This window comes from Indicator indicator, chromosome 5, assembly GCF_027791375.1.
Source record: "Indicator indicator isolate 239-I01 chromosome 5, UM_Iind_1.1, whole genome shotgun sequence".
Lineage (NCBI taxonomy): Eukaryota > Metazoa > Chordata > Aves > Piciformes > Indicatoridae > Indicator > Indicator indicator.
Window position 1 is genome coordinate 29,609,634 of NC_072014.1, and position 12,172 is coordinate 29,621,805.

Sequence of the window (12,172 nt, forward strand, 5' to 3'; positions counted from 1 at the left end):
TCTAGCATAGCATGTGCGATTCTTTTCTTTCCATAATGCGATAAATATATTTTCTGCTAATAACTCCTGGTTTAACAACTCTTATCCATGTGGTAGCAATGACTACTTCTGCTGGTTTTATTTATTGGACAATTGCAGTGCACAGAGATGAATTCACAGAACCTTCAGTGATGGAATGCACCTTTTCCTGGAATTTCAGCAGTACTTTTGTGTGGCTGATATTAGGAAAAACTCCTTTTGATTAAAGAGTTGGCAGGTGTAGACTATGTGTATTTTGATTATATTGCAATCTCTTTCGTGCATATTCTCTCAGCAACTTCTCTAGGGCTGGGAAGGAAGGACAGGCAGTTCTCTCAGTACCTGTGGCACTCATTTTTCTCAGGTTATTCATGTGACTTCTCCTCTACAACTGCTTACCTGCTATCTTTTTTCCTTCTTCCCCCAGCCCATGATTTTAGTTTGGCATCTGAGACATGTAGTGAGCTCGGAGGGTTTTCCCCTTTATTCTGATCTTTGGTTATTATTGGTGAGCAAACTGGTTTAACTTTTTTCTTTCTTTAATTGAAAAATACTTTTCCTCCTCTCCCATGACTCTCAAAACAGTGGAATCAGTCTTCTGCAGACTTTCCAGACCAATTTACTTCAGGGATGAAACTGAGCAAGCAAAATTTCCAGGTGTTGTCATTAAACGAGAAAGTAGGATTAAAAGGGAGGTCCAACCATAGTACGCAGCCATCACCTGAGCTAGATATCCTGGTGAGCTGGTATAAAGATATTGCTGGCCATTCTGAAGGATTTTCTTAGAAGGAAATATCATAGAATGTTTTTAGATATAATACAATTTGTCTGGTCTGATGCTTTGAATCAGAGTAAGGTGTTGTCTACTTATCTGGTACATTGGGGATCCTCCTATGCCTGTGATCACATCAAAGCAAAAGCAATTACTGTTATGTTTTCTTCTCACAACTTCCGTTCTATTATTAATGGTGGTTATATCAAACTTGGGGCACGTCTACACAAGCAACTCAACACAGATGAAGCAGGACATTGATGCTGTAGCTGGGTGCCTGGCCATAACTGTCCCATAACAAGCATGATCTGATGCCATTGTAGTCAGTGGGTAGGTAACACCTAAAGTTGGCAGCATGTAAACACTTTTTTACGCAAAGCTCGTGGAGTTTTTGCAGCATCCTGACACACCATTTGGCAGAACCTGTGCTGAACTGACTGAGGAGAAGGTGATCTCACCCTCAGAGTATTTTCATGTTGATGTACCTCATTCTCTAGTAATGTTGTGATCTGACTGAGGCTGTCACATATTCTTTAACATGTTCAGACGAACATGCTCCGATTTGGCATGTCAGGCTGAGGTGTGCAGCCAGGATGCTGGAGGGTAAGGAAAGCCTCCAGAAGTTTGGATATTCATTGAAATGGCCATGGTATCATGAGAATTTCATTTTAAATGAATAAGGCTCCCCTTACCTGCTATGTAGTAATTTCCACAGGGCTGTGGCGCAGTCCCACGTTTGCAGGAAGCTTGACTGTCTCAAGAGCTTTCAACCTGAGGACTCACCTAGGTTGAGAGGGAATCTGGGAGTAAAAGATGTGAGGGGCACTACTTTACTTGTGTTAATGCATCTGTGCCACTGAACCTGAAAGGAATGACCTGGATGTGGTGACCGCAGATGTTGCCTTCTTCAATTAGAAGAACTGGACCATGTCCAAGCTGCTGATAAATGTTGAGTCTGAAAATGGCTGGTTCTTATTTTGGGATATCACCATCAAAGTCCTTGATTTGTAATTACGATCCTTGAGGCTGGAGTACAGCAATTCACTTTTCCGCTTTGGGAGTGAGAAGGTAGGGGGAACAGCTGCTTTCCTCTTTCCTGCTCTGGTCTCAAAGGCTACACACTCTCAAATATTCTGGGAGCTTTCAGAAAGATGCACAGCTCCTGTGCCTGTTGTTGTTAACAATAATGGGATCAAACACCCTTATTTCTCTAAAACAGTAAAAATAACTTCTCACATGATCTCACAATGGATATGTCAGTTGTACAAGTTGGACCTTGCATTGAATCTCCTACGAGACTGTATCATTGTTTTGCTGCACTATACTTGTTCAGGTCGCATGAAAGAAAGGTGATAATATGTAGCACACAGATAAAACTTTCAGAAATCTCAGGCTAAATCAAAGGTCCAACCCTTATGAAGTGTCTTTTCTCCAAGACCTGACTTCGAACAAGTCATTCAACCAGCACTTTCTCAGAAGGCATCATATGCTGCAGTATACTAATAACTTGATAGTTGGTTGTATAATAAGACAAGAAATTAGTACAATTAGTTTTAATAGTAGTACTGCAAATTCTCCAAAAGCAATTTCCCTTGTCATTGAAGGAGTTTGTTCAGTGACATGATAAAACTGAGGTTTGGTTATTCCAAATGAGTGCCAGTGGAGGTAGGGGAAGAGGTGAATGGGATGGGATAACCCCTATCACCCTTATTCAGAAGTCTCAGAAGCAAAAGTGACCTGCAGTCATGGGTATAAATTGACCTGTTATTTCCCTGAGCAATGCTATAATAGAGTGTTGTATGTTAAGGGAGCCGACCTTAAGCTACCTCCTTCACAGATTACTTTGCTTCCTGCAAGCTCACAGTGCTTGAGAGCATATGTTCATGCTGTCAAAGCATGCTTTCAAGAGAGAAAATAAGGTTCTAATGATAATTTGGGTCTTGGCTGCACTCAGATTATTTCAGTAGTGAATCCTTTTCAGATCCAATTTTCATTAGATGTTTATGAATGTCCTTTTAGATACCTAAGTTGTCATCTTCATTCTGCAGAAGAGATATTGGAAGTATTTTTCTCATTTTGTAATGTATCATAAATCCATTTTTCTTCCACATCTCCTGCCAAACCTGAAAGTCTTGCAGTTCCGTCAACATATAAATGAATAAAATAGATTGCTGAAAACTGTCTTGAGCCTATGTGCTGCTTTCAGAATTGCCAGAGGTCAAGCGGACCGTGTCCTTGCGAAGGAAGTTAAATAGTAAAACTTTCTTATCCATACAAATAAAAGAGAACAAGGAACGAGGAAGCTAAGTTGATCAGCACTGATGCAATCAAACTTTGTAGTCTCCTAATAAGTAAGTTGATACTCCACCCTTATTTTTTAAAATATGGCAATTCAAAGTGTGAAGGTAAACCCAAGACTTCTAATGAGAATGAGTGTGTAGAGTGAAAATTGGCACTTCTGAGGTGGAAGTATAACTGAAGTACTTCATATGCTTAAGATGTAGGTAGCAGATAGTCTGCATTCAAAAAAAGAAACAAAACAACAAAAACCTGGCAGTGTGCAGTGGAATTCCACCACTGAATACTTTTAATGTGTTTGTCAAGCTGATGTTGTGACTGTGGAATAGCAAAGGTATTATCCATAGACACAAGGAAATGTGAAAAAAATTATCCAGGCAACTATAAACTTGTTAGTCTGGCCTGAGAAGTATGCAACTTTTTGGAACAAATTCTGAGGGAAAGTATTATTAGACAAGATAGTGAGTATAGAATATGATAAAAATGTAGTGTTGCTTTAACAAAAGGTGATCACACCAGACTAATCCTATAGTGTTCTTTGATGTGTAACTGATCTTATAGGGGAGCCAACTCTACTAGACCTAAGCTACTTGTTTTTCAGAGAAGCATTTAGTACAGTGCTACATAGGAAAGTAATAACTGAGGAGAAGGTAAAGCAAGTATTGTAAAACTAGTGAAGGGAGGAAAAGATTATTGGTGTCAGGGAGATGAATAGTAGACTGTTTCAAGAATTATTGGGGAGCAGGGGGAAAGTTATTGTGCCCATTAATGAGATATGTTGCTGTCAACAATGTTGGAGGCATAGAAGCATGAAGCATTGTAAAACCTGGGACAGCCTGGGTTTTGAATGACCAGGAATTTAATATTATGTGGTACAAAGGGTGAGGTCATGACTTTAGAAACACCAGCATCAGGTTTTGTTGTAAACTGTGAGCTTATCAACAAAAAACTGAGTAGAAGAAATAGTAATAGTTGTACTGTTAGGGTATACAACAACTATTGCAGGGCATAGCAGTTAAACAGAGGATCATTGTGAGCTACCTTGTGATCTGACCACGAAAACACAAATAGAGTGCAGGCAATTATTTGCAGTAGATGCATGAGCTCTTAATGCTTGTAAATAAGGCTTTGTATACACAAAATAAGATGTAACTTTTAGTTCCTCACATTCAACAGAGCGGTTTACTGGAGCAGCTTCAAAGAAAGGTTAGCATATAGAGGACTGGGAAACTGGAAAGTCTGTTTTATTGAGTGGAGCTGAAAAAAAGTTTGACTTTTTTAGTAATATAAAGGCAAAGAAAGGGCATAGTTGCTGTTTATAAACAAATCAGGTGGGTAAATAATAGAGGTGGGGAAAACAGTTAATCTGAAACCCAGTGTTGTTAGCAAAGCAAAACATTTAGTTGCTCATGAATGTAGTTATGATGTAATCAAACATTTCTAATCATCAACAGGAACTGTGAAGTACTGGAAAACATATAAAAGGACAAAAAAGAGCAGAATTTTAAGACGCAGTAAGACAAGTCTATGAATGAGATTATGTCATAGTAGCCCAATTGTGAAGGCTTGTGTTACATGTTCCTGATATTCCTGTACCCAAAGCTTGTGTTACAGTTCTACCATTAAACTTCTGTGTAGCCCCACTGCACTCTGAAGGAATGGTTGTGACTGTAGAAACATATTCTTTACCAATGGTTTATTACTGTAAAGTGCATTTGAATGTTCATTGACTAGATTGAGTCAAAATTGCATCAAACTAGCTGTCTGCAACACTAACCCAAAAAAGTTTGTTTGGAAGTGCATGAAATAAGGCACTAATTTGTGAAGACAAGTTAAGATTTATGTAAATGAAAACTTAGAAAACCTTTTTTTTTTTTTTTTAAACATAAGACCAATTGTAGGCTGGTACCTTTTAGCAGGCTGAAATCCATAATGGAGTTACATCTATTCCCTCATTTTAAGCTTGTTGGTATGGCAACCTATGGCTGTAATTGTCCAAAAGGAGTTTTCTTTGCACATAGCTCTTTGTCTCTGTTTCTAGAGATGCTTGCTGCTAACTTTCACTGTGTCAACAATTTTGAGGGATTCCTGGTTGGTTTTTTTTGTTTGTTTGTTTCAAAATATTTTCATCCCTGAAGTGTAACATTTTTACAAGTAGATCTTATTTTCAAAGAACGTAAAACATCTGCTTTGTGCTTAATCATAGCTTCTGTGTTGGTTTAACAAGTTGAATTTCACTTTTTATGTTGCACTATGTGTGGTCTATAGGCAGTTGAGGAACAGCTCCACAGAAAATATGCTGTCCTGAAACACTAGTGGCGTTTAGAAGACTCACCTTAAGATTTTGAGCCCATAATCACAGATGTGGCCTCTGAAATAAGTTTAATTACATGGATCAAGCCACGCTGGCTTCCCATTGTTCCCAAGTGGATGTGGTTTGGAGGTTTAGAGTTGGACTTATAGATCCACGTTATGCAAATGAAATTCTGCAATTCCAGCAGTAGCAGCCACATTAATTCCCAATGTGGCCGTTAGGGTTCGGCTGGGCTGAGCCCTGCCTCCTTGGCGTCATTGCTTTTTTCCATCCCCAAATAGGTGATGAGTAATTACTTGGGCTTGATTTATTCTTCAAACCATAGTAGTTCTGTTACAAAGTAAACATTTTTGTTGGCTGTGTCCTAATGCAAAGACCATTTCACAACCACCTCTTATTTTAGGTTTTAATTGCTTTGCTTTGCTGTCGACTGGTGGACCCCTCCCCCATACCCTGAGCCCTCCTCCCCTCTCTCCCCCCTTCATGGTTTGGCTTTTTCCTGTTCCCACACAGCTAATGTGATGAGCAACAGTTGCAATATCACGGGGCCTTCTCTGAAGCAGAAGAAAAAAAAAAAAAACAAGAAAAAAAAAAACACCAAACACCACCTTGTTTGCTTTTAGAGCTCTCCCGCCTTTTCAGTAGGGACTGTGTTAATCCTTGCACTATAAAGGGAAACTCCTATGTAAATCAAACCAGGCTCCATGCTCTCCTCCTTCCCCCCTCCAGCTCCTGTATATTAAGTGATTGTTCTCCTCCCTTAGAAAAGACAAATGATTGGTTGCTTTACTCTTGACTTCCAGCATATTTTAATTTTCGGCTCTGGATTCTAGGGTTGAATCTTGTTTCTTTCTGTTGACATATCTGGTTGACACCCCCCCCTCAAATCTATTGAAAAATAAATAAAATTATGCATTAGTGCTAAATTGAGCTGAGGACTTTGTTTCTGTTTCCATGTATTATGCCACACATTCCTGTGAATTTATTTTCCACCAAGAAGCTCAAAATAAACCAAGGCATTTCTAGATTTGAAGATGCAAAAACTAATGCAACTCAACCCAGAGCAGCTTGCAACCTCCTGCCCCCCCTCCCCACAATGTTGTTTCTTTTTTTGTGCTGCATAGCTTTTTCTGGTTTACCCTGCACTCCAAGGCTAGATTTTGATGTCAATGATTAGTATTTCTAATCGGTTGAACAAGGACAATGTCCCTTCTGCTGTGCAGAGGACACAAAGGCCCAGGCACTGATTCTGATCCCTGTCACAGCATTTTGGCTCCACTAGGCCCTTTTGCCTGTGACTGTAAATCAGGGGAAATTCCACCCATCCCCTGGGTGAACATGGTGAAAGATTAGAGCTGCAACTGTAGGAGAGTTTAGGTTCCCCAAGGTGGCCGAAGGAGAGCATGGTGCAGGATGAAGGCCATGTGCACCTCCAGAGTGACTTCTGCTCTTTGCTGTGGACGAGGGGTCTGGTGGTCTCCCTTTTGTGCTGATTCAGAAGCTGCAGATTTTCCACTGTTAGGGAAAAGACTTTGTATTTCCACCTGCAAAGCAGATTTCAGGGCTTTGGTGTGCCCTGATAAGTCAAACTTTGCTGCTGGCGGCTCATGCCCACTCAGCTCCTGGCAGCATCCAAGAGACAGAGGCTGAGGGCTCAATCCAACTTTCTTTGATATTAGTGGGAGTTTGCAGTTGTTCTGTGTCCCCAGGATGGATTTGTGAATTGGTTGTACAGGTTCAGGCTTCACTTCTTTTATTTTTCCTGAAACAGTTAGTAAGTTAATTTACATGAGATGTGCACCCTGGCAAATGCCATCTCCTAGCTATTGTTTCAGCTAAGCAGCTGTCATTTGCGTAACATTATGCATCCTTCATTGTACCATGCTAATTTTTGAGGGGCAATTTTTCTACAATGAGCACTGCGGCTTCTAACAGAAACCTCTTTATGGCATTGGCCCCGGGGAGCTGCAAGCCCTGCCAAAGCAAACAAAGGCTTATTGCTCCAACTGGGCATGTCTGTGCCTTTAATACAGCGTGAAGTTCACAGAACACTGCATCCAATCTGCACATAGTTAACACCTGGTCCAATGCCTTCTGGCAATTAATCAAGATATCAATCAGTGATGACAAAAATTAATAAATAACCCATGCTTGCATATTGCACATTCTCAGAATGGGAGAATTTGCATTGACACTTACAACCCATTTACATTTTTTGACTGTGTTTTTCAGTGTGTGATACTGTACAATATAATAATTATTGAAGCTGAGACATAACTGGTACCTTGAGCCCTTCTGAAAGAATACAAAAAGCCACATTAGTCCATCTTGGTAACTAAATAAAGCTTTGACCTCATTGAATTACAGGCCCAAACTTTGATGTAAGGCCACAAAACTTTTCTACTGCTAGCAAATGCATCAATGGGTTTAGTTTGTCTTCTTTCAAAAGTAATGGAGTGGTTTGGGGTTGAACATGATTTATTCTTATCTTGCTGATTAATGGGAATGTTTTCCTACACCTTAAGCCAAATTCCACTGTTATACCTTTGTTAACTCTGAGCAAGTACCCAAACTTTTTCCCTTTTGAAGTAACTTGGAAGTTAGCCACAACTTCAAAGGAAGGAAGATCTGTTCCTCTCTTCATTTAGAATCCATAAAAGTACTCTGGACTGTGTTTGATTTATTAAAACAGAGGCAGCACTTTGCAAATATAGGCACACAGTCATTTGTACTGGCCACGCGAAGGCGTTGTCAAAGGAGTGGCTTGTCTTCCCTCAAAACAGAAATCCCTTGGTTGGATACTAAAAGCATCCTCTCTTTTCTTAATGCTGGTACTTGTTCTCTAGTAATGCAGAAAAGTATTCCTGGCGAGGAACAAAGCAAGTATTTTTTGTTGTCCTAGGGAGTGTCCTTACTACAATGGTCAGAAATGGTAATTATAAATAACCGTCTCAAATGGTTGTTTTCCTTTGCAACCCAAGAGAGGCCATAGGCCTGGAGTCTAATGTTTGCTGTTGCTTTTAGGTCAGGGTTGAAGCTCATTAGTGGCACAGGGGTGGGAAGTTCCTTGTGCTTTCACAACGGGTTTCTGTCCTACCTGCTCTCTGAATGAGCAGCTCTATCCTTGGGTAATTAAACCTGCTGACAAATGTCATGGCTTCAAAAGAGAGGGTCATGCATAGCCAGGTAGAGCCAGGAGCCAGCAAGGAGAAGCTGTACCCCATACTGACCTACTGCACTGCCTTGCCTTCTTGAGCAATATTCTGGCAATCATACCAGACTGGCAGTGGCTTTCCAATTTGGGTAAATACAGCCTTGGAAGTAGTAGTTTTGGTAGTCGCAGCTTAAGTGTGGAATTCATGCCAGGACCTGTTAGAACTGGGTAAACATAGTAGTTTTGCAATGGTCTGAAATGAAAATACAACTGTCACCTGAACCTAAAGTCTAGTATCTCCACAAGGTAACTTCTGAAGTACTTCTGATTAGGCTCCTGAATTATTTGGAGTGTAACAGTTCCTATGAACTTCATGATTTAAATATTTTCCAGAACAAGGAGACAAGAACATTTAAACTAGCTTAGTAGAAAGGCATTTAACATAAAGAGAGTAATAAAAATACATCACCTGTCACATGTGATCTTTATATGACCTTAGCCACAGAACAATAAATATTACATAACCACACTAAAAGCAGTTTTTAACATCATGTATTTATATTTAATAAGTCGTGATTTTCTTTCCTTCAAGATGCAATTTTGATGAGACACATTAAGTGTGATTTAAAGGCAAAAACTTTATGACTGGTTATGTAATGCTTCCAGTGGTGCATCATTTAAAAATTGTTTGAATGAAAACGCATTCACTTTGTTTTATGTGTTTCTTACTGGTTTAATAGAGCATTAACTATGCAGTTACCTTTTTTTTATAGTGCTTTCTGGTTTCTACCTTTTTTCTTTCACTGTTCAGCAACTCTTCACCTGGATGTCTAAAATTAAACTTGCCGAATATTGCCTAGGACAAGTGATCAGTTGCTGTCCTCAATTATCAGTTTAATTGTTAGATTTGCACTTGTGGACTATAAAAGAAAAATTATTGCAAGCTAGTTAGACTCTAATTGTCCCTGTTGAATTAACTATGTGAGATTCAGATTGCAATGTAAAAAAGGCAATAAAGGACATGAAAAATATCCATCTTTAAACTGGCTTTTAATTACATTAAAACCCACAAATATTATAACTACAATTATTTTTGTATTGGAGGAAGGCTCTGATTTTCTTTCTTTTAATGTGCTATTTTTGGGGGGCAATACCTATTATGAATATATTTGTATAAAAGAAAAGCTGGCAATAATTTATGTACAAGTATTCAAAATCTGAGCAAATATTCAGATTTTTCTTTTTGACTCATGCATATTTCCTTAAAATTTTCTACAGTTTTATCTTGGCAGTTTTTTAGATGCATGGTATCTTTCCTTAGATGATGGCCATAAACACGTAATATATAATGAGTTTATTAATTCAAACTGAGAGAAGACCAACTTTGCCCCTTCTTTCCCCAACAAGTTATAACTGTTCTGCACAATCAGCCTTTAGGCACTAGTCAGCTGAAATGGAAAAAAATATTTAATAATAAGAGCTCAATAGCCTCCAGATCTCTGATGTCTGAGATGACTTCAACTCTTATGATGAGCTACACTTAACCTAAGAAATATGATTTTAATTCCACTTCAAAAGTATACTGAAATATTTGATATATGGTCTGTGGTCTATTAAGCTTGATCATAGCCTGACCTTTTAAAGGAAGAAAAGCTTTATTTCTTTAAAAAAAAAAAAAAAACCAAACAAAAAACCCCCCAAAAAACAAATAAAACACATATATTTTTATGTGGAATCCAGTATTTGCAGCTTCAAAAAAGAAAAATGTTTAAATATCTATTTTACTTAAGTGCTTCAATTGTTTCACTGACTTGACAGTCTAAATATTTCTTTCTTGCCTATTGGAAAACGTTGACCTCAAACTCACTCCTTGCATTAGAGTTCCCTGATTGACTTTGGGGTATCAGTTACTTGAACAAAGCCATCTGAACTATGCTTGCTGGAGGGGGTCAAATATAATAAATCTGGATGGGGCTGAATTAAACTGTTAGTCATTTAGTGCACTCAAGTGCAAATAAAGGAGCAGGAGCTATGCCAGAGGGTATAAGTGTTCTAGAAAGATGAATGGGGAGAAAACCTCCTCAGTATATAGGCTAGGTGAGCAATAAGGTGTTGGGTGTGCTTTCAGTAAGGGATGTTTGTGATGCACTGAAAGCTTCTTCATTTGCTTTTAAAAGATTAGGGCTCTGAAAGGCTGGAAGAGATATTTATTGCATCTCAGAAATCAGTTTCCTACTTTAGAGTAACCACTTCTCTATTTATCATATGCATGAAAAGAAAAAAAGATAGTCCTTTCCTCATACCTTGTACTGATGGACTACTGCACCTCATGGGTAGAGATCTTGCTTCCACTCCTAGCTTACATAAGCTCATGAAAACTTGCACCCAGCTGTCATGTGCCAGCTTTTTCATTTGACTCAATAATGCTTCTTCCTCTGTGATGCTTTTCCCTGTGATCCATCTGTAAAGAGCAATTGTAACTTTTTTTTTTTAGCCATTGTTTTGGTAGACTTGCCACACCACATTGTTTCAGTGTCCTGCATGACCATCTATACAATTGCTCTTTAAAGCTTTTCCAGTAATCTGAGGTTGAGACACAGTAAAACAAAACATGGTTATGGAGACCTGCTTTGCTGCTGATCTCCTTGATTCCAAGTGGCTGTAAGGTGAAAGGACTCGTTTGGTTAGAAGAACTATTGAGTGGTACAAAGGTTATTGCAGAGATTGTAATTACAAAGGAATGGGAGATTTGATCATCAACAAGTTACAGTTGGGTAAGGGATGACCTCAAAACTGCTTGTTGATTCTCAGTTGAGTAAAATTTAATTGGTAGGAGATGAGAAGAAACCTTTGGTCATGGCATATGCTGGTACTGGCATAGGAGAGGGTTTTGGAGAGTTGACTTCTGAACGCTTCAACAGAAGGCCTCTCTGATGTTTTTCTCTGGATGCTTTCCACTGCTGTGTGGTACAGGGAAGTCAAAGTAATCTCAGGTTCTCCTAAGCGTAGCTAAATAGGTATATTAGAGGGTTAAACTTGGTTAGGTGTTTGTAAGCATCTTGAAGAAGGGAAGATAATAGAGGAAAGATGGGTGATACATCAATCAAAATGGAACTATACTTCAGGGCATACAGAAAAAAACATTTCATAATAATAATTAATCTGCAGAAAATGATGGGAAATGAGGAACTCACAAATGGGAGACATCTGTTAAAGATGCTGGTAAAGCAAAGAATTACAACAGAGGGTGGGATGCAAACTGTAATTGAATTAAGGGGGAAAATGGATGTGGCAATGCATTATGTAAAGTCAATGGCATGTCAGGTTGTTAAAGGAAGTGAAAACTGGGCACAGCCACAGAAGTTGAGAAACAAAGCTATATGTGATGGGCTACTACAAAGTTTAATAGCATGCAAGATTTTGGAAAGGAAAGAAACTCTGTGGGTTGTGTACAGACAAAATATGGCCTGGACCTTTGCGTATATACTTGCTTTCTTATTTACCCAGCACATACTAGGTAAAGGAAGGCTACAGAATTCAGCACAATTGGTCCAACATAATTAACTGATTTTTTTATCTGCTGCCATCCGAAGTATTTAAAGCTTGAAAAGGATCT